The sequence below is a fragment of the Arctopsyche grandis genome, chromosome 4 (genome assembly GCF_051622035.1).
Source record: "Arctopsyche grandis isolate Sample6627 chromosome 4, ASM5162203v2, whole genome shotgun sequence".
Taxonomy (NCBI): Eukaryota; Metazoa; Arthropoda; class Insecta; order Trichoptera; family Hydropsychidae; genus Arctopsyche; species Arctopsyche grandis.
This window is the reverse complement of record NC_135358.1, coordinates 17966609-17990608: the sequence shown is the minus strand read 5'-3', so window position 1 is coordinate 17990608 and position 24000 is coordinate 17966609. Positions and strand designations below refer to the sequence as shown.

The following is a 24000-nucleotide window of genomic DNA, read 5'->3' as shown; positions in this document are numbered from 1 at the left end:
TGTTAACAAAAAAGCCAACCTAGAGAGAAAATGAGCGATTATTCTCAACAGCACAAATTTTTGCAACAAAAATTAGAACCAGATTTAAATTCTTTAGTATTTTTAAAATCTTATTTTACTCGTCCAAAATAAAATACTTTTTTACATGTTTTTTGTGGTTGAGATTTTTATTGTATTTTTTATTGTATTATATTTATTTTAATTTCATTAAAAAAAGTTAATAAAAAAATACGCTTTTTTAATTAAATTTGGTTTTTAGTAAATTAACACTTTGGCTTTCATAAAGATATTGTGTGTTACACACAATATCCTTAATACATATACAAATATTTATAATTTTTTTTTCTATTGGAGTCTGGTTCACTGCATCGAAAGTCGAAAGATCGAAAAGCATATATCTATCTGAAAACAAAATCGAAAGATCGAAAATAATGTATTCATGGTAAACGGTACTATGTAAATATGTATATATAATATATATCAGTGGCGTGCGGTGAAATTCTCTCTCTTTTTACAAACCTCCTTTACGTTTCACTTATTGGTACAGCCTTACTTAAAGTGCACGGGCAGAATACAAGAGGAACTACCCGCTCTTCATATGTATGCATGGTAAACGAACAAAAATAAATATTTCGATTTTTCGACTTTCGATGCGGTGACGGCCACCGCACTACACTACATCACTTCTACGCACATGCACTGACGTATTATTTTTTTTTTGTAATTCTCTTCAACGCCACCATATTGAGCGGTTTGTTGTTCAAGCTCGCGTTTATTTTTCTTCAGAGATGAAATTAGCTGGAGATGAGTGATCTTTTCAGTTCGTACATAGATTTTCAAAACTCACTTTTTACCACGCGTGTTATTCATAATTACAATAACCCCAAAGATTCCGTTACTCGTACACATGTACATATGTACGTATGAAACTTACACCACGCTACTATGATTTCGTATTCATCGATATCAATATCCCATCAGCAGACAGAGAGGTCTCTGTATCCTCCTGACACCGATGTGTTATAATATTAGCTATCCGCTCCAACAAACAACAATAATAACACTATCAAAATACTAACACGGAATAACTAGTTCCGGAAACCGCAATACAAAGTGTCTCTCCTGCTCAACAATACCGAAATTCCTTTTGAGAGATGCAACAATATGTATGTATGTATGTAATGTTTACGGGTTAGGATATGACCGTGGTGAGAGCTACGCCATGGCATTGCAATGGCTTTGTCGGAATATAACCGTGTGGCATCCTGTCGACATAAAGCTTCGTCACTAATGACGTTCGGTGTGAGCTTTTGCGGCGAGCTTTACAATCCCGGACGCTCGCATTATGGCGCGTTAGTTAACGGATAAGCGTCGTTCGGCGTCCCGAAGCTCGATTATTATAACGACGCGGGAGCACGACTGGTTCGGGATCATCCCACGATATCGCATCCCGAATGCATACGTTTTAATGGGGGATGCTGTAGGCAATTGCAAATATAGTGTGCACACTCTCAAAAATTGGTAAAATTCCGGTTCGTACCAGGGGCGAAGCTGGGAGGCGTAGGCCAAGCAGAGAAAAATTAACGATTTTTCAAAAATGAGTAAAAAAATGTCTTCATTTTCATTCCTAACAAGTAGTAGTGACCCCACGCTCGCATCGGAAGTGCTACAGGATCAATTAAATGGCTTCCAAGAGTGGATGAAAAAATGGCGAGTGAAGGCTAGCACTGGCAAATCTGTTCATGTCACATTCACACTTCGACGAGGGAACTGCCCAGTAGTCAGACTGAAAAACGATGAACTGACTGAAAGTACCGCAGCAAAATACCTGGGTTTCACCATTGACAGGAGACTGACATGGAAAGATCACATCAAAAATAAAAGACAGGAACTCACCCAGCGGCTACACAAAATTAACTGGTTGATAGGAAGAAAATCCAGTCTAACATTTGAGAATAAAATTTTGGTATACAAGTCAATCCTAAAGCCAGTCTGGACATATGGTATCCAACTATGGGGAACGAGTAGTAACTCTAACGTGGAAATCTTACAACGATTCCAAAATAAAGCCCTTAGAATAATAACAAATGCCCCATGGTTTGCGAGAAACACTGAAATTCATCAACATGTATCTATACCAACAATTATAACGGAAATAGAAAGTTATACAAAAAACTACAAGCGTAGACTCGAAACCCACTCAAACGAGCTGGCAAAAGCTCTTATAAAGTCTAGTGCAAAAGACACTAGACTAAAGCGCCGCAGAGTGCTCGAGTAATGGATAAAAAGCTGGCAATTAATGAATTGCCAAATCTTCTGATAAATAAATTGTTATAAAATCTGCTTATGACCGACGGGTCGATTGCAAATATCTTAAATAAAAAAAAAATAAAAAAATTTCATCGGAGATGTCTCTAATATACTCGTACATGTTTTCAAATATAATTGTAGCATAGCTCGGTCGTTAAGCTTCTGCTTAGCGTCGAGAGGCGCCGGGTTCGATCCCATGAGCTGACCTCGATAGAAAATAATTTGTCTGAGTATATCTGTAGTGCCGCTGGTCAGACCTTGATTTGTGACTCCAGGTGGTAAAACAACAAAGTGATTAAGATATAAGCAGCATTCGCGTGTAAGACAGTTTTAGTATTTGATTTATGTATCCTTTCAGAGTATCGAGACATTATTGGGTAGATAAGTACACATAATTAATTTCAGTCCGATTCAGTTAGCCATTTGGGAGATAATTTAATTCAAAAACTTAAAAAAAGGACACCTATAAGGGGAGGTACCATATCCGGTCAACTTAAAAATTTGGAAAAAATTTAGGTCGTATCGATTAGCCAGCAGCATAGCTCGGTCGTTAAGCTTCTGCCTAGCGTCGAGAGGCGCCTGGTTCGATCCCATGAGCTGACCTCGATAGATAATAATTTTTCTGAGTATATCTGTAGTGCCGCTGGTCAGACCTCGATTTGTGACTCCAGGTTGATCGTTTCCTATCAGAGTTTGCCAATTTTCTCTGATTTCATTGTTGAAACGGTTCCTCGTCAAATTGACCAACCAACCTACCTACTATGTATTTGTCACCACTATTTGAATATCATTTCGAATTTATAATTTATATATTTATTTAAAGAAGTTTAAAATAAAAGGTGTTGAATTATAGTTGACTTATGTAAAAACTTACATAAGTCAACTATAATGATGATCAATGGTAAAATATAAATTAAAAAATATAAAGGTTATACATATTATACATATGTATATAATATTCAATTGCAACTTTTTGAGTTAAAATTTTTGGTAATTGGACTATTCGTCACATTGCGGTGGTCACAAAGATAATTTTTGCTTTGAAAATCGCGAATACACAATATTTGGCAATCAAGTTCTCGTTAGTATGATAGTTATCGTTAGTATGATGGACTTTTCAGCTGCCAGATGTTCCGTTATAGAGATTTTAGTGACTTTGTGACCAGTGCTTTGTGACCAGTAATCACCGAACCAAATTTGTATTGTCTATTTTAAGTTGGTATCCACAGATCTAGAATATACTAGATCCGCCCTCAAGTGTTATACTTGTCTCCCTTTTGGCGCATGCAAAATACATTGCGCATGCACAGTTTCTCTTAGTAAGTAGGTAGGTACCGCTGCGTCGTAGGGAAAAAACCCAACTTCCCCGATATTTAAACCCCCCGCACCCCTCAGTTAGTGAAGACAAGATCTCCGACCAAAATAGCACGTCTGGGCCCATCTAGTGTATTATACATCAATGTTGGTATCACATTTATCATATTCAAAATAAGTGCTAATTATTTAAGTACTGGAAATAGTCAGGCATACAGGCGCAAGGCACCGGATGAAAGGAAGCCCGAAAGAGAACTGCAAAAGTAAAAAAGTTAATAAATATGAAAAAAATTCTAGCTCGAATAGGATATGCGGATGATTTTTTCTAGGTATCATTTAATTATATTTTAACCGTTTCTTTTCTTGAATATAATATTCAGCGTTATTTTATGAGTGAAAATCTAAAAAATCTTAAAGATAAAATTATTTCGTCGCAACCGGAAGCCCGAACGTTCGCATTCTATATTTTCAAGTAAATGTTTATCGTGCTCACTCGATTCGGTGGCCGATTTGAATTTAAGATTTTCGCCGTTGAGAAAATGCGAAACGAATATCGTTGCCGGATAATTTTCCGCATTATTCATTCGAAGCATCTCTACATCCGCTAAGCTAACCCCTCCCCCTACGCTCTCATTCCTTGTTCCGGCGATGGTAAAAAAAATAAGGGGAAAAATTATATAGGTACGTAAAAATTCCCCCGGCTCGCACTCATTATGTAAATTATCAATGTGCGTATTTATTATTTCGCGTCTTCCGGGAAATTCTGAAAATGACAGATTCCGAGTGGCCGGGGCTTCGGTGGTTCACGACTATTACTCACCGATAACGACACGCGCAGGCGTTGAGATTTTTACACGTTTTCATTTTTGTTTCGAATTATAAAAAAGAACGAACGAGGAGCTCCGTGCAATTATCATATCTTTATTCGCTTCCAAACAATGCGAAAATTCACCGTTGAATTTAAATCCCGGGAAGTTTTCAGCATATTGATATTCGAAACAGGCTCTCAGCTTTGAAATTTTGATGTACGAGTACACTTGCATTTACGTGTACACTAACACCTCCGACGTGAACACAAACTATAACTTAAATAGCAAAATTAAATTTCATGAAAGATGATGGCTGAAAATACATTGCAATGTATTATTATTTACGACTTCAATTCGATTGCAGTATAAGTAAATGATACATTAATACATTGCAGTGTATGTAATTTACTTATTCACGACTAGAAATGTGCGAGTGTAGTTTCGACATATTTTGCGTTATGACTAGAGGTAGGATAGCCAAGGTGCCGCTCGTTGTTCTATTGTTGTAAATCCTTTGTAAAAAGGTTCGGCAAACCTTTAACAATGCATTTACAACATTTGAACAATACGCGGCACCCTCTGGGTCCGGGCTGACGTTTACTTGGAAAATTCGTCTTGCTCATTCCTAGTCCGAACTCCGAATCATTCATTATACTCAACCACATGATATTAATCTTTAGCATATAAAAATATAAACTTAAGTATTACTAAAAACTTAAGTTATTCTAGTATAAATATGAAAATAATACAATATTTCCTTATTTCTTTATGTGAGGTATATTTTTTAGAATATTTACATTTTACAATGATGCCATTACGGGTTTTACCCCTGAGCGACACTTATGGTATTACACTTGTACATATGTATATAAATTTATAGATAATAAATTTGAAATCATATTCAATTTTACATAAATCACTTGCATAGATTGAAAAGAATGAATCTTTACACTTTGGAGACGCAAAGAATGAAAGGCGATCTAATTAAAGTCTATGAAATTATAAATAACCATTACAATTGTCCTAGGATAAACCTCCTTACGTTTAACAATAACACTTATCGGAGAGGTCATACTCACAGAATCCAAAAAAAAATTGATTACAAAATAATAAGAGAATCCATTTTCAAATAGAGTGGTTAAAGTTTAAGCAATGAAATCGCATAAATTAGCAAACACTGATATCCAAGTCTGACCAGCAGCTCTGCAGAAATACTCTAAATAAATTCTGTTCGATCGAGGTCAACCCAGGAACCCAGGAACCGGAACCCAGAACCCTGAAACTTCTAGGTGGTTAGAACTATATGTAAAGCTGGCTATACATACACATATAGGTCTGATTTGCAAAATGTCATATCTATGTCAAAATAAGTACAAGTATTCAAAAAAATCAGTAATTGAGCCGTTATATTTGAAAGTGGCATAAATCCATTCTTCTCCTTTTCAAGAAATATTTTGCAAACATTAACTATAATGTTTTTCGTTTAACATTATTTAAAAATACTGGTGGCCTGTAGTACGTTTATTCTGCTTTTCGGAGATTTTGAACAAATCGAATTGAAAGAAGTGATAGCAATATATGAATTTAGTTAAACAGAAAGTGTTTTTGGAACTGAAAATAAGACTTCCAACAATTTCAAATATAGCGCCGAAATTAATTGGTATGTACATACATACATACATATATACCTATGTACATAAATACATGACATTTGAAAGAAAAACAGAAATTTTGAGATTAATTTAACATTTTTCTCACTTAGAAGTTAGATATTTTTTTCGATTGATTTTGCAATACTATTTATGGTTGTTATGTCAGCTAATAAAATCGAATATATGTAAAATATATACTTGTTTTGTATTTTATTTTAATAATAGTATTCAAATAAAAAAAAGTAAAACAATAGAATTTTGTTTTGTTAGTAATGGATAAACAATTAGCACGCTCGGTTTTCCTTGTAGATTAATACCATTTAAAATCATCAATAATTTAATTTGCGAAATAATTTTGTTAGAACCTTACTGTGCCAATGTTACCGGATGTGATCGTTCTTTTAATTGTGATAAAAAATTCAAATTAAACGCGCGCGCATAGTTGCAATGTTGCACATTTCTATTCGTAATGTGTTATAAAAAAAATATGGCGACTGATTTAAATATTGTGAAGTTTATTACAACATCAGATCGGCAGATTGGACCTGACTTTTTTATGTAAGTATAAAAAAAAGATATATACATACATAAGTACATAGGTTTTCACATCATTGTATTGACAATGATGATTTTTTGCCAATGTTTCAACAATGATCAGATAAAATTGGCAAACTGTATTGGCAAAATGTATATATGTGTATGTGTAATTGGCCAGGAAGGCGCCTTGGATTTACCTGTTAGGGCTTCCTGATATAAATAAAATAAAATGAAAAATTTCCCTGCATATATGTATTGGTACATATGTATATATGTACGTATGTAAGTATGTATGTACCTACATGCAATTTAACGCGACCTCGGATTGCTCACGAATATTTAATTAATACAGGAATTAGCAGTGCGAAAGTTTTCAGTTGTTACGAGTTGCGCCGACAAAAGTTCAGCTTTTCAGACTCAAACATCACGAAATGATAACAAATTTCAGAAAACGCCCGACGTTTCTGCATAGAACGAGCGCACATTCGGCAAGTGCCTCGTTCGCTCGACACGATTTGCATATTCGCGAATTCATTGTTCCAAGGATTGCGTTGCCGCATTGGATTAATTTTTGAGTCGTCGACTATGAAAGACACGAAGAAAATAAAACAAAACGAATGGTATGCCGAAACCAGGGATCGAACCAGGGACCTTTAGATCTTCAGTCTAACGCTCTCCCAACTGAGCTATTTCGGCTTGTATTGAACTTTAGTATTGCGAATATGAATTCCGCTCGGTTTATGTTATTAAAAGGTTATCTTTAAATTTTTTTTAATTTGACGTGTTTATTAATTGTTCGATAACATTTAATGAACTCATTAAAATTTTTTAGATTAAAGAGATAATGGGTATTTTATTTATTCGAAGTGTGTTGCATAAAAATATTATTAACGTTAATAATGTAATTTGCTTAATAGATCTATACCTACAACAAAAATGGTATAATTTTTGTATTATAATATGTATATAGATATACATATGTATGTATGTATGTAGATATGGTTCAATGTACAGTATTTTTACGCATGGACAAAATTGTAACAAAAAAGTTTTGAATATACATACATACATATGTAATGACAAAAAATGGACCTTTCATTGAAATTTAATTTAAAATGGAGGCTTGCCAAGACCCGGATTCGAACCAGGAACCTTCAGATTTATAGTCTGATACTCTTCCAATTGAGCTATCTCAGCTGTGCGATAACGCCTTAATGTAAAAAATGACCTTAAATTAATATTGACCGTGTGTGAATTTATGATAAAATATATTTTCAAGCGACAGAATGTTCTGGTAAAGTTTTTCAATAACTGAAACATAATGTGAAACGATGTATTATTATATTCAACAAAATATCCTTTATTAATTATATATACATGTACCTTGTACTTATAGTATATTCAACGTGTAAAAACTTGAATGGATGCTTTAATCTGAAAACTTTCTATTCGTTTTGGTAAATTCGTAAAATTCGTATGTATGTATATTATTTTTTAATATACAAAAATATAGCTATAATTATGTAACTATATAAATAGAACATGAATCATATTATTAATACGTCCATGTTGTCAATACCTACATACATATGCATACATACATATTTATATGTTTATTTAGAACTAGTGGCCTGTGTGCACATTTGATCGGGCGACATTAACAAACGAATAAATAAAAAAAAACATTTTTTTTTGCAAAAAACTTAATTAAATCTTAAATATTATTAATATATATACGGCGTCTATTTCCACGATTCCAAGGGGAGAAAGAGATACGGAGCATGGTGAGTGAGTACATCGCATCGCATCGCACATGCGCAAAGCCCATACTATGCCGCGTCTCTTTCCACGATATATGATTCCAAGGGGAGAAAGAAAGACGGAGCTGCATTCAGACACGCACGCAATAGACAATTATTATATGTATGTATACGATTTGAATCTTTCAGTTGCAATATCGATTTTAAAAAATATTAGATTTTAAAATTTTATAAATGCAGTCGGAAAACTGGCACTAAAATTAAAACAAATTCTTTGTTTTACTATCGACTAGTTGAACCCGACATGCGTTGCAATGCCACAATAACGCATACAATTCCCGTTCCCATTCCCGTTCTCGTTCCCGTTCCCATTCCCGTTCCCGTTCTCGTTCCCATTTATCGGAAAAACGCAGGCAGCGAAACACATTTGAAATTATTCGATTATTTATTTATTTTACCCTAACAACGCATGTCGCGACGCGAAAACATTTGAAATTATTGCGATGCAATGCCACTCATTCCCGTTATTCCCGTTTCCGTTTCTGTTTTTGGTCGATTTTTTTTCACAGTAAACTTCCCGGACATGCATACAATAAATCCATCGTACAATAACGCATGCAATTCCCGTTCCCGTTCCCGTTTCTCGATGCATTTCGATAAGTGAATGTTTCAGTTTCAAATTAATTCTTAATAATCAAATTATATTATATTATATTATAGTATAGGAACGCATACGTGACAGACAGACAAACATTGATTTATATACATATGTAGGATTGTTATGAGTGGTACGTAATGTCTATATATTTACGGATTATTTGGGACTATCAGCAGCTTAAGCTTTAAGCTTCTGCTTAACACTGAGAGGCGCCGAGTTCGATCCCTTGAGCTGACCTCGATTGAAAAGAATTTTTCTGAGTATATCTGTAATGCTGCTGGTCAGACCAGGATTTGTGACTCCTGGTTGATCGTTTCCTATCAGAGTTTGCCAATTTTCTCTGATTTCATTGTTGAAACGATTCCCGATTAAAAATTGGCTAAAAAATCCTTCCTACCCACTATGTCACCACTATTTGAGTATGATTAATGTAAATATTACAATAAAAATGTATGTACAATTCATAGATGTCTCGTTAATTGTCGAGTTTAAGTCAGTGTCTCGTAATTTAGCGACTTATATAATAAAAAAATGCTGTATTGTTTGTAATTTGGCCAGGAAGGCGCATTGGGGTTTACCTGTAATGCCTTCCTGGTATGAAATAAAATAAAAAAATAAAAAATAAAAAAAAATACCATGGAACTTAAGCTCCTAGAAAATAATTTAGTATGATTTAGGAATGGTCTATATTTATTTTTATTTAATTTTATTTTATTTTACATATATACCAGGAAGGCCTTACAGGTAAATCCCAATGCGCCTTCCTGGCCAATTACAAATACAAATACAGCATTTTTATTGTAAGTCGTTGAATTGCGAGACACTGAAAAAACTCGCAAATTAACGAGACATCTATGAATTGTACATACATTTTTATTGTACATCAATCAAATTTTCAAATAGTGGTGACATAGTAGGTAGGAAGGAATTTATATATGTATAGGTAGTTATATTAGTTATACAATTCTCGGAGAAAAGTCTTTTGGAGAATATTCTCGACTCACATGATAACTACTATTTTAATTATTGTTTAAAATTTTAAAGACCGTTATATTCAAAGAAAATATCCTTTTGAGTTTACGAACTAGGTATTCGAATCTACATGCACATTATTATACGTTACGTAGAACATGACGCTTTCGCGTCGATTCCACACCCGTCAATCTGGCATTGTTGCGTTATCGTAATTGCTTTCTGAACACGAGATGTCTCGTAAATTCACTTAAGGCGCGAGTCGACAACTGTCGGAGGACGAAACCGACTTCACATCCAATATCGAATATATGTACATACATACATATGTATGTATGTACCGGTGTAAAGTAAACACCGCGTCTCGGTTCTAACTTCATTGTGCTATTTGATAAGCTTCAATAGCTTTCTCGTATTACTACTCTTCATTCCTCGAATTATTGAAGGAGACTACCCATCCCGAATGCCGTCTCTCGGGGCTCAACATGACTTTATGAAAAAATCATCGAAGCAAGTCTGACGACATTCTACGTGGCGAAAGGTGGAAAAGAGGTCGGAGTAATCCGAGATTATCCTACATAAAAAGAATATCGCTCGATTTGACTGTGGAAAATCCGAGCTGATCCATTTCGTTGAAAATTTCGATTCTCTAAAAAAAAATATATATATATATATATACATACATATATAAAGAAACAAGTCGAAGCAAAAATTTTCATATTTAATGTAAGCTATTGTATTTATGTATTTTTTTATCTTTATGTTTTTTTTAATTTGATGTTTATAATACATATAATATACGTTATATATACACGTTTGGAATAGAATAAGCTGAGAGCTTTTCTTTTATATATGTAAATATAAATTCCTTTTTACTAACCTCTTATACGTTTTTCTTTCTACATATATTCTTCTGATCCGATTTTATTTTATTTTATTTTTATTACATTTCCTAGAATCTTTGATTTAAATTTTAACTGTATACAATGTTTTTTTTTATATATTTATATATATGTATATTAATATATATATATATATATATATATATATATATATATATATATATATATATATATATATATATATATATTTATTTATTTATTTATTTATTTTATTCTAAACAGACCATTGTGGCATAACAGGAATTCCTAAAGCGCCACAATGGTCAAAAAATATAACACAAAAAAAAACAAAATAACAATTAAACATAAATTAAAACATAACGAAAATAATATACACAATAATAAATAAAAAAAATACATTTGAACATAAACATAAAAAATAGCATTTAATAATAACAGATAAAGTAAAAACATCAAATAAAATAATATAATCAATGCATATACATACATATATATATATATATATATATATATATATATATATATATATATATATATATATATATATATATATATATATATATATATATATATATATGTATGTATGTATATTACGATAAAATTATAAGAACCAATTTGAGTTGATTCAAAGCAATATAAACCTACATATTTTATTTAAAGTCTAAAATTAAACAGGCGAAATTGTAATAAAAATAAAAAATGTAATGGTTCCGTAGCCCTGAAGTATGTAGTACGTATGCTTGGCTGCCGTCTGAGCATATTTCTTATCGTCGGATGCAGGGCTAGGGAGTTGGCTGCATCCAGGAAGATCTATTTAAAAATTGCACATGTCAATCTGTGCATCAGGGGTGGCAGCGGAGGGGTGGAATTCCCTCAGGGAGCTTCGGAAATAAGCGGCAGCCGTTAAAGCTTCAACATTGAGATTTTTCTTCATCCATTTTTGTGTCAGATCCTCGACAGCACATACCACGTGGAGATTCAACACTCGTCCATTATTTAAACTCGTATCAAATCGTTGTTGAATGTCGAGAATTTTCCCTAGTTTTCTGAAATAATTAAATCCATTTATCAATGGCATTCGGAATGTGAAAAGTTTAAGATAAATTTTGCATTTTATAATCAAAACGTGGTTATTATAGTGTTGGTGGTTTATACATATTTATGTAGGTATTCTTGCATACGTATATTTTATTTGAACACCAATCGTCCCGTTCAATTACATAACATATAGTGTTTTTACTACACTTATTTTACCAGATGCATTCAAATGCACAATATTGTACAAGCAGTACAAAGAAAGCGAGTTTTACATGCATATACATAAATAAACATAAATGTATTTATATGTACATACGCAGTTTAAATTAATTCTTAATTTAAAAAACATTTTTTTTAACTAATTTATGTTGGAATGAATTAACCAAGATTGTATTTGAAGATGTTACAAATCACTCACGGTCATATTTTTTTATTTATTATATATATTTTTAAATATTACATATGTTTTTTAACGGTATGATTATGGATATTTTCCAAAAATAATATTAATTAAACCATCGTTTGTGGCATGATTTTGCTGTCAAACAAATTGAGTAAGAGGCATATTTTGTTCCTGAAATTCGTGTCTATTTGCTAATGAAATATAAAATAAATATATATACATACAATATATATGAATCACTGAAATTCAAAAAAATATTGAAAAACAGATTAATGGGCATAATATTTTTTATTAAAAATAGTATATGTTTCAGAGGTTAAAAAATATATCAAAAAAATTAATAAAACTTGATACAGAATGAATTTTTCCCATCTCGATTTTTTTTCCTAAAATGCACATTTGTTATTTTAAACCACAATACTTTGATATACATATAATCAATGCATATTGGCCATTAGCGTAAAAGCCTCAATTTATCTTCTTGGTTTTTTATATTCCTCCACAACTATTGCCACTTGATCACTAAGGGTCTCATACCATTTTTTTATTATTTCAGGGTGACTTGTCTTATATATAAATCTGCTAATAATAATCGCTAGCAAGCTATATTTATCTTGTCCTAATCCATCTAATAGGTTATAAATGCTTGGATGACTACAATGAAATAATGAGGCGTTGTGAAAATCTTCACAACAATTTGTAGTCTTAAAACATCTCTCAGCAGCTGCCTCAAAATGATTCCAGATTCTAATTGGAAAGAGAGATGATCTTTATGCAAGCCTTTCAATACAAATTGTGAATAAGTAATTAAGGATTTCAGTATAGTTCTTCTCGTTCGCAAATATGGCAGCTAACTGGACACATTGAGATACGGCAATACATTTTCTGAATTATCATTGTTCTGTTTTATACTGTTCTGTTTTGTCACTATTCTGTTTAGACATGTTCTGTTATAGAATGTTTCGTTTTAAAATATTCTGTTTATTCGTAGTAGAACCAAAATGACACATACTATGTATGTATATTATTTCTGGATAGTTTATATTTTCGAACATTGTGGAATTTCGCGTTAGGAATTCCTGTAATGCCACAATGGTCAAAACTTAAAAAAACAATAAATAAATATAAACAAGCGTACTTAATAAACATATATTTATTTACAAATTTACAATTTTTGATCACTAATACACTTCCGCTGTATGTATATTTGTTGAATTTTTCTAATATGCCTTCGTGAGGTTAACATCTGAAATATGATTTGTTCAAATATTACGTATTTAAATGTAATTTGTTTTTCAGGTTGCACACGAGTTCTTTCCTGTAGGATGAAGAGCAGGGGTGCTCAAGAGGAGTTGGCAGCCGTTATAGCGCCAATATAGCCGGTGCACGGTGACTGCGAACGGTGGCGAAATAAGCAAATCCTGGCGGATCATAATGGCCACGCGGCCCTTTTTCTGAATTTGCATGGTAAGGGACCTGATTTTGAATTCTACTTCACTATCTCGATATCGCAGTCGTTGTCGCCTCTGCAATTCCTTTCATCGATGTGAAAAGAAGACGCCCAGAGCCTTCGAGCGAGCATTTCTCGCCATCGTCGAGTCGAGAAAATCAACGGGAAAATACGAACAAATAATAAAAATGTACACGAGCATTGCCACACTGGCCGTTTCAGATATATGTAACTGCGAAATCGTACATTTTTCTCGTACTGAATTTTCGAAATCAATTTTTTCTCGCATTGTCGTGTTTGGGGTCGCGTTCTAATTTCGAATGATTTTATTTATTTCCCCGAACAATATATACAGAACCGTACCAATGCATTGGCTATGGGACATTTGCAAAGGGCGTAAAAAATCTGAAGGGCCCTCGGAGCGTGAAGCAAAACTATCTTACGACGAAAAATACATAATGAATAATACATTTATTAAAGGTTTACGTAATTATGCAAATTTTGCGCACATGCAATTGAATTTTCGCGCAAAAATGATCGATTTTCAAACCAATGTCATTCAAAATGATTTCGAACCTAAAGTACATGGTCACATTCATATATTGACGACATTCGTTATGAATTAACTTTTATAATTCTGCATCCTGACATAATTTGAGAACTGCATTCGACAGATTGCGGAAAAGTGAAAGAGTTTGGAGGAAGCTAATTTCATTTTCAATAGAAGAATTCGAAGAAAAATGAATTCTACTGTCGTCGGCATACCCAGAAATAGACAAAGATATGTTACTAAATTATCTAAAATGTTACAAAATGTTGTAAAATACCAAATTAAAAATTTATTGGAAAATAAAGATCCAAGAACTAATTATCATATGGATATCTTCAATGTACTGAGCGATTGCGATTTACAAGATTTCGAGTATTATACAAGCCTTGTATTAGGGTTTCTGACCCGGGTCGACCAGGGATAAACATTCCCGGGAATTTGCGGAATTTTCGTTGTCCCGTGTCCCGGGAATTTTTATCTCGAATCCCGGGAATTGGATTTTAAAAAATCTTGAAAACATACAACATTTTCACGACTACACGAAGGGAAATAATAAATCAAATACACAAAGAATTGTAAAATATTCTCAAAAATTAAAATCGTAGAAAAAAGAAGCCTAAAACTGATTTTTTTAACACAAATTTTAAATAATTCTGATTTTATACCGAACAAAACATTCTTGAAATGTTGTAATAAAAGCGAATGTATATCCTACGGTAAAACTATTATAAAGCGAGTATATCCTTCTTGTATTGACGATTCCACATTGGAAGAAACTCTTTTAGATTCGGATGAAGATAAAACAATTGTGTGTTTGACGATGAATGAAGAATTAAATAAGGAGTTATCAAAGACGAATATACAAAATAACGTAAATAAAAATAGCCTCGACTTAAAAAAAGAAATTAAAATATACATGCTGACAGGAGAATAAACCGATAATTAAAAAAAATTGTTTTCGTCCCTTTTAACAATTAAACCAAACTTCGACCGAAACCGAAAGAGTTTTTTCCATATCTGGAAATTTTTGTACCAAATCTAGAATTAGACTTTCGGATTCTCGTTTAAATATTTTAGTATTCTTAAGAAGCTACTTTAAATAAGTTTACCTTTATAATTAAATTTTTCGAGTTAATAGATACATATATTATGTATTTTTTTGTAAATAAATAAATATTTTTTTAATAAAAAATATATTAAATTGAAAAAAAAAGTTTTTTTACAAGTGTCCCGGGATCCCGGGAATCCCGGGAACGATCCCGGGCTCCATCCCGTGTCCCGGGAATTGAAAAAGTCCGGGAAATCAGAAACCCTACCTCGTATACGCATATTTCCAACAATGCCGGCGAAAATATCCATAGCCGAGAGAAGTTTCAGCAAATCTAATATATAATTTTGAAAGAGACTTTGTAAGGTTTGGTTGGGAAAAAAATCAAAGTTTCTTGACGATGGTTGAATTTTGTTTTTCGATTCAAATAAATTAAATAAAAAAACAAATGAATGTTTACTCTTAGATTAACCATGTTTAAGCGGTTTATATTACAAATACCGACTGAAGCCGGGTAAAACCACTAGTTAAGAATAATCAAAAATTATTTGAGCTGTGTAAACAGTCAAAATCGCACTTCTGATTTATTCAATAGAACATAAATTAGTGAGTGATTCATTAATTAGTTAAATAATTTAAAAGTGAGTACAATAAAATTATAGATGAGTTTTTTTTTATTTAAATATTTAGTCTGTATAGTTAAATTAGTTAAAAAAAGCTTAATTTTGTGTTATTTAATAATGGGGCGCTTAATTGATATTTTCCAAGAATTTCAAAATCATTGGTACAGCTCTGAATACATAATATGTATGTACATATATGTATATATTCAGAGCCGTTGTGGTAGCCGTCTTGTGGTAGACGCTGAAATAGACCATCCACGTGAAATGTCGTTGTTTTATTATAACGGAATTTGACTCTTTGGTATAGTGAGAGTACTTACATATCTGTAGGTTACTGTTCACGTCTCCACGTTTCAAAGGTTTCCAGATGTATAAATATTTTAATAAGTACTGGCATTAGGGCAATATTCCGATATTTATACGGAGAAGGAACGTTATATGTACATGACTGTTGATTGTGCGGTCGAATCCGAAGCGATCGATGTAAAATTCGCACAGCTTTTATAAATCAATTGACAGTTTTTAAAATAGCAGAAAAGCTCTCGCAAAAGCTTCGTCTCCGACGTTGGTTCAATCAATCAATTAGTTTTAGACGTGGCGCGTGTACACTCCGATTTCAGAGCGAAATGGCTCGTGCATATTGAATGCAAGTGGAATGCTTGTATGTATTTGTTTATCGTATATAAATTTGTCTATATAGGTGGATATGTATGTACGTGTATGTAGATATGTGCAAAGGTTTATTCACGGTGCATTGTCTTGCATCCGATTTCAACCGATAAAGTGAGGGGCAGCAGGCGTCTGGGATCAAATTCATCCCCAATGATTGACACATCAATTTGCTAGAAGTGTATATCCGATACGACCATTGTTGTAACAGATCATAGACACAGGGTACACAATATGTACATTTACGTATCAAGCAATTTTTTATGGTATACATGCATGTACTTTTGGATCTGATCTTATGGATATGCCACAAGTCTGAGCTTATCATTTCCACTGTTATGGTTAACGGTAAAAACCATGTGGCGTGGGACGTGCTTGTTGTTTCCAACTGTGATAGGCGTATCTTCATATCGTTGTCAATCCTCACCATCTCATTATTTTGAAAATTGTTTCCTTCATTTCTTCAAATATGGGAATCATCTTTATCGATCACTGTCAAGCCTATGTCAATACAAGCATAAAATATCACGAAAAAACTCCAGGGGGTGAGTTGTGTCAAGGATCGCAATGGCATAGAATATCCGTTTCATTCCATTTCTAAGCCTTTGCGATAAAGCTTGTTTAGAATAAGCTTTTATTTCAAGCTTCTGTTCTTATTGATATGCCGAAAGTCTGAGCTGTTATGGTTAATAGTGAAAACACAATGAGAAGTGTGGTTTGGGACGTTCTCGTAGTTTCCAGCTGCGATAGGCGTTTGCTTATGTCGTTATTAATTCTTACGATTTCATTATTTTGATAAGTTTCTTCTTAATTTCTTTAAATATAGGAATACTAGGATAAAATATCACTGAAAACGCTCCAGGGGGTGAGTTTTGCCAAGGGTCACGATGACATGGATTAGGCGCACTAACTATTTTTTTGCATATGCTAAACTACCATTCTGTGTCTGCATCTATGTACATACATATATTAGGCTTTCACTTTTTCTTATGCGTAGTTTCCACAGCACCGATATTTTATTCAGAAACTGATGTTAAAGAATTCTACTGCACTATCTTTTTTGATGAATTCTTGACTCAAATTCAATCGATTCATTCTTTTGTGCATTATTGCGCACTTCAAATTAGTCAAATCCAACCTTAAGTATAAATGTACGTATGAGTAATTTTAAATTGACATGAAGCCACAAATAAAAAAATTCTGGGAAAATTTTATGAGGAGTATACACAAGTATCGTATTCTATGTATGTACATATATTGAATTTATATTAAATTTTATTCACAATATTCGGAGCAACCGCACGCTAAGCCCATTAACGGCTCGGTGCAGTTCATGCAGTTGTCTCGCTAAATAATGCATTCGCGACCGCTAAACTGTGATGCAATGCAGGCCCCAAATGCAAAGCTTACACATACACATTCTCGTACATATCCATATAATGTGTTTATTCGAACACATTAGATATTTCTAATGTTGAATCATTAATGCGGAATCGCGATTTATATTGACTTTTGGGAAAATTTAGGACGACGTTCGATCCCGTTTCCCCGGTGGAGTTTGGTGCGTTTTAATTAAAAAAGTGTACGACGATGCATCGGCTTTTGTGCAGTGGCGATGCATATTTAAGTGAATGGTTCCGTTTGCCGTCCCGTCATCCATTAAAATTGCACTCGAAAAAAGGAATGAATGAATCAATGGCGCACGTTCATTTGCACTTGAACTGTATCACAGAATTCAGCTCCTACATAAAAGTCCAGGCAAATCAGTGTAGGATTCATTGATTGTGATGGCATTTACATATTTCATAGAGACATACTTATTGATGGCGATGCGTTTTAAAAAACATCGACCGTAAAGGCGAAAACCCACAGGTAAGAACGGCACGTTATGTGCTTGACTCCCCGCTGTGGGGGGGTCTCCAACATTTCTTCGAATATGGGACACACCGTTATTGATCAAGTTTTTTTTTCGCAAGTGTTTTTGCCCTAAATCTACTACATGATATATTTTTTTATTTTATTTTATTTTACAAAATCAATTAATCAAGCACACTCGTCTAACAGATTGCTCCAAAGCGACGAGTGTGCTAAAAAGATTAAGAAGTACAATAGGAAAAAATACAAGTTAAATAAACAAATTATATATACAAATATACAAATTAAATAAGGAAAGGATAACTAAATAAAACATGAAATCATAATAGAATCATAATTACAAACACTAACTCAACCTTTCTAAATGGTCCCGACCTACATAACTTAGGAAGTGGTGCAGAGAATGAAGAGAGACGTGACAAATGTCAATGGCACAATCCAGTGAATTTAAGAAACGGAGACCGCGAGGAATGGGAGAATAACTAAATGTCACAGTTCTAACCAAAGGAGTGTGAAAAAGGGGACGATGGCGGGTCCATATCACACTCTCTGGAGCATGAAGGCCCAACTCAGCCAGAATAGATGGACAGGAGATACAGCCTCTAAATATGGAAAACAAGAACTTGATGAGGGCAACACTCCTCCTGTGGTCAAGAGAAGTGTAGCCGACCATACCCATGACGAATTTTGAAGGAAATAAGAATGGGTAAATCCCATATTGCTCCTTATAAAGCAGTCTGAGAAATCGTCTTTGGACAAGTTCAAGCTTCACAGATAGAGACTTGGTGTAAGGATTCCAGATTATAGAGGCGTATTCCAAGATACTCCTAACTAGAGCATTGTACAGCAATCTTAAAACAGCGGGATTATGGTAGTGTCGAGAATTACGAAAGACAAACCCAAGCATTCGTGAGGCAGAGGAACACACAGAGTCGATATGAACAGAGAAATTTAGGTCACTCTGGAATGCAACCCCAAGATCAACAGTTGAATCGATCCAGTTCAATAAAAAGTTACCAACAAGATATGGAAAGGTACGATCGGGGGTGGATCTGGATCTGGAGTAACACATAACCTTGCACTTGGAGACATTAAGAGGCAAACAGTTGGTTAACGACCAATCATGAAGAGCATTAAGATCATCTTGTAAAAGCTCACAAGAACGTTCAGAATCGAGACTCAAATAGAGCTTTAAATCATCAGCGTATAGTGAGAAACGACAATTGACCAGTTTAATACTAATATCATTTACAAATAAATTGAATAACAAGGGCCCTAGGTTAGAGCCTTGTGGAACTCCTGAGCCAGCGATATAGACACGGGAGCAAGCGGAACCGAAGGCTAAAATTGTTGACGATCCAGAAGATAAGATCTAAAAAACCGGACCAATCTGTATGTATGTATGTATGTGATTTTTGTTAAGTGTAACTGTGTTTCATTGTTATTTTATGTTTAGACCTTTGTGTTTTCAAACTTAAAAATACGTTCATCAAAATAATATTAAAATTTGTATTTTAAATTATTTTATCTTTCGACTTTTACCACGATTGCAGGGAGTAGAATATTTTACTTTATTTTCGTTTCATAAAAAGTGTTAATTTATATTTATATACCTTTGCATATTTTTCCTAACGAAATTAGATTTGCTCGCTGGCATATGCAGTAATGTTTTTATTAAAATTTTTAAGAGGATCAAAATAATATTTACAAAGCATAGATGAAATCATTTAAATATTTACTTTATCTTTGTGCGTAGTAAGTTTTGTGATCATGCGAAAATTCGAATTCGAGATTTTGTATTATGACCAGCAGTATTAAAGTTTAGCACGGGATCGAACCTGGTAACCGCTCTGTGCTAAACATAAACGCAACCACCAAGCCATACTGCTGGCTTATGTATATGTACGTATGTATGTATACATATGTATATATGTACATATGTACATACATTCATATTAATTCGTTTATAATGACTTTTAATATGAATAGTTAACATGAATGTATGTATGCATGAGAATGAATTTTCAAATGTATAGGTGCGGTTAATTGCAGTAAATTTTGCGTGCCCCGGCGTTGTTCATATTTACGTTCATATGTGTGTTTTTCAGGTTTTTATTAATTGCACCGTGTTGCGGTCGAATGTTGTTAAGCTTTCAAAAGTGTTATCGTTCACGGCGACATTCAGCACTTTTTCATCGCCGGATCGAGCCTGGCACATATTCAGTCCTTTGTTACACAAAATTGATATTTAAATGTGTCGCAATCATGCGAACTTACGTATTTATAATACGCATAAGTTTGTTGGCGTGCACATCTAAAACACTCGATAGTTAATCACATTTTCACCGGGACGCTATTTCGCACGTACCACTCGTTATCGCGGACATTCACATTTATGGTTTAAATTATTTACCACGAAAAAGTTTTTTTTTGTTGCAGACGGATTTTAAACCTACGTACGACCTTTGGGCCATATTGAATTTTGGTATTTTATTACGAGAAAATGTATTCGAAAAATGTTTAACAGATTAATTCAACGCAAGAAAGGTACAGCTTAATCCCCGCGTACACGCGCACAAAATTTTATCAAATGTCGCATGACGTTTGCCGAGCGATTGGTACGATTTAACGAGTGCACGTAGAGTGCTTTATAATATTTATCATTCGCATAATTAGAACGGAAATAATTTTTCGTTGCGTTTAAACGAACGTTGTTGAAATATCGGTCGCGTTTTTCGCTTCGATAAAGTGTAATATTTCTGCACGAAAAGACGCTCCTCTCGTACAAGGGGGGGGGGGTCAGGGGTGGGATTTTGCTAGAAAACTAAGCTCTATTATGAGTATGAAATTTGACAAGTGTCAAAATGTAAATCTCATTGTTTGGCGAGAGTATTTTGCCTATCAATCATCCTCGGTGGGCTTACGGCGTCGTTAGTGTCGCTCGACGCCGTTTGATTCGTTGTGTCTAATAAAGAGAAACCGGGGAAATCCCCGTTGAAAACTTTTCAATGTGGAATATGTGCATATGTAAATATGAGAATAAATTCTACTTTGGCATATAAAAAAATTTAATACTCGTTTCGTTTTAATTAATTGGATGTTACGCCGGTGTCCGCATAATCTGTTTTCTTATTACTTTACATGTTTTTTAAAATATTTTTAATACTTTTATATTATATAAACATGCCAGGAGTTTTAATTTAAAATTTGAAAGAATTAAGTTCATATGATATCATCATCATCATCATTCACAGCCACTGGCCATTCACTGCTGGATGAATGTCTCTACAACATCATCCACCCATCTCCCCTGCAGCCTTTTTTGCACCTTTTTACATTCTTTCGAGTATCATTTGAGGACTTCTTTCGTCCATCTATCGTCCGTTCTTCTACCTACGCGACCCACCCATTGCCATTTCAATATTTTTTTATACATATATCAACCACCTTTATACTTCTAACCCACGTATTCCGTTTTCTATCTCTTCTTATTGTTATGGCAAACTTACAGCGTTCCATACTTCTTTGAATGCATTTGACCTTATGCATATGTTATCATATGTTATCACTGGCAAAACTCACCGATCGTAGATCTTTTTATTTAGGCACAGTGTCATTTTAGATTTGACCTAAATATAAAAAAATATATATCCACTACTCTCTTATTGTCTAATATTCTTATGTAAAACTATTGAGCATACAATATTTATTATACATTAATTTAGTTTTATCTACGTTAATTTTTAATCCCATTTTCTTACTTTCTCTGCCCATCTGTGTTAGTCTGCGAACTGAAGATTACTTAAGAGGCGATATATGATATATCATATTCTTAATAATTTTAAAATATTTAATTTTATACGTATTTAAATATAAATGAAATTTACGTGTTCTTCTTCTAATGCCGAATCTATATTCGGACGTAGGCGACAACCATGGGCAGACACGCTCATGAGCAAGCCGAAACAATTTTTTCGAATCCGAGACCCATCCATGACCTGGTATTTCTGAGCCAAGAGATCTTCTTTCTCCCAAGCCACCGTTTGTCTTCTATTTTCCCCTCTATGATTGTTTGTAGAAGGCGATATTTGGGACCGCGAATAACGTGGTCAGATATTCCATCTTACGGCGCTTTACCGTGTGTGTATACATTTACATAAATATGTTTTAAAATTGATAACGCTTTATTTAAATGGCGTCAAAATATATGTTATAAACAATCAATCATTTCATAGAAAACTTAACGATGTTGGAAACAATGTGTCGACGTAAAAGTTCTAAAAATAAGCAAGAAAACAATAAAATGTTACGGTTAGTTTCCGTGCGTCTGGTATATTTAAGAGGAATTTTCCGATACCTGTGAGGGGGAGAGAGAAACAGTGGTGATAGAGAGAGTGAGAGGGCTTTACCTGTTATGGAAATTGGAAAGCACACTTCGAGTTTTTCCGGCGTCAAGTGCGGCGTCACATGATTAATGACGATCCGTAATTTTATTGAAGAGACAGTCGACTCGATTTTTCTTTGTCTTGCGTTGACAGGGAGGAAAGTGCGTGAAAAAATCTGTGGAAAAAACCTGCGTCGTCAAAGGTCAACCGAACCGAAATTCGACCGCTCAAATAGACCAGCAAATTGAATGCTCGAATGAATATTTGTCTTATAAAATGATTGATTGCTCTCATCTGAGCGTGTGTGTGTAGTTTTATTTTTTCTTAAAATACAATTTTTCTCCATTATTTGCGCATATCTATATATATATTTATATATATATATATATATATATATATATATATATATATATATATATATATATATATATATATATATATATATATATATATATATATATATATATATATATATATATATATATATATATATATATATATATATATATATATATATATATATAGATATGCGCAAATAATGGAGAAAAATTGTATTTTAAGAAAAAATAAAACTACACATATAGGGTCAGTAGGTAATCCTTAGGTCGAAAGTAAACACACTAATTAAAATATCATAACTAGTTACCGGAGCCTGAGGGGGCCGTGTATTGTTCAAAGGTTGTAAATGCATTGTTAAAGGTTTGCCGAACAATGGATAGCACTGTGACTATCCTACCTCTAATCATAACTTATTCACAACGTGGGTGACTAGAACGGGAACGACTTATATTAAATGTATCCACTAATTCACGCGGTGTGGTTTTTTAATAATTAATGAATTCACGGTATGTTAATTTTGTAGATAGATCGGTAAATTGTGTATAAAAACCATAATTTCAATTAGTTAATTCGAACTAGACGACTGTATAATTAAGGGTTGTCCCCGGTACGGTTCACTTTATCGCGAGTGATTTGTGCCCTCGTTAAATAAACTATAAACGGGGGAAATTTAATAGTTCTGAATAACTTTCGTAGGCCGTTTAACGGTTATGCATTACCTAGTAACGACATTGGCGTTAAGTCG

At 33.5% G+C, this 24000-nt stretch overlaps 1 protein-coding gene and 2 non-coding genes across 3 annotated transcripts in view; 1 reads left to right on the top strand and 2 right to left on the bottom strand.

Moving 5' to 3' along the window:
• Positions 1-24000, top strand: part of LOC143911007 (uncharacterized) — a 901246-nt gene that overhangs the window by 248691 nt on the left and 628555 nt on the right. The window lies entirely within an intron of this gene.
• On the bottom strand, positions 7246-7318 carry TRNAF-GAA (transfer RNA phenylalanine (anticodon GAA)). Its single transcript has one exon. It is a non-coding gene; the product is annotated as a tRNA-Phe (tRNA).
• TRNAY-AUA (transfer RNA tyrosine (anticodon AUA)) lies at positions 7747-7819 on the bottom strand. Its single transcript has one exon. It is a non-coding gene; the product is annotated as a tRNA-Tyr (tRNA).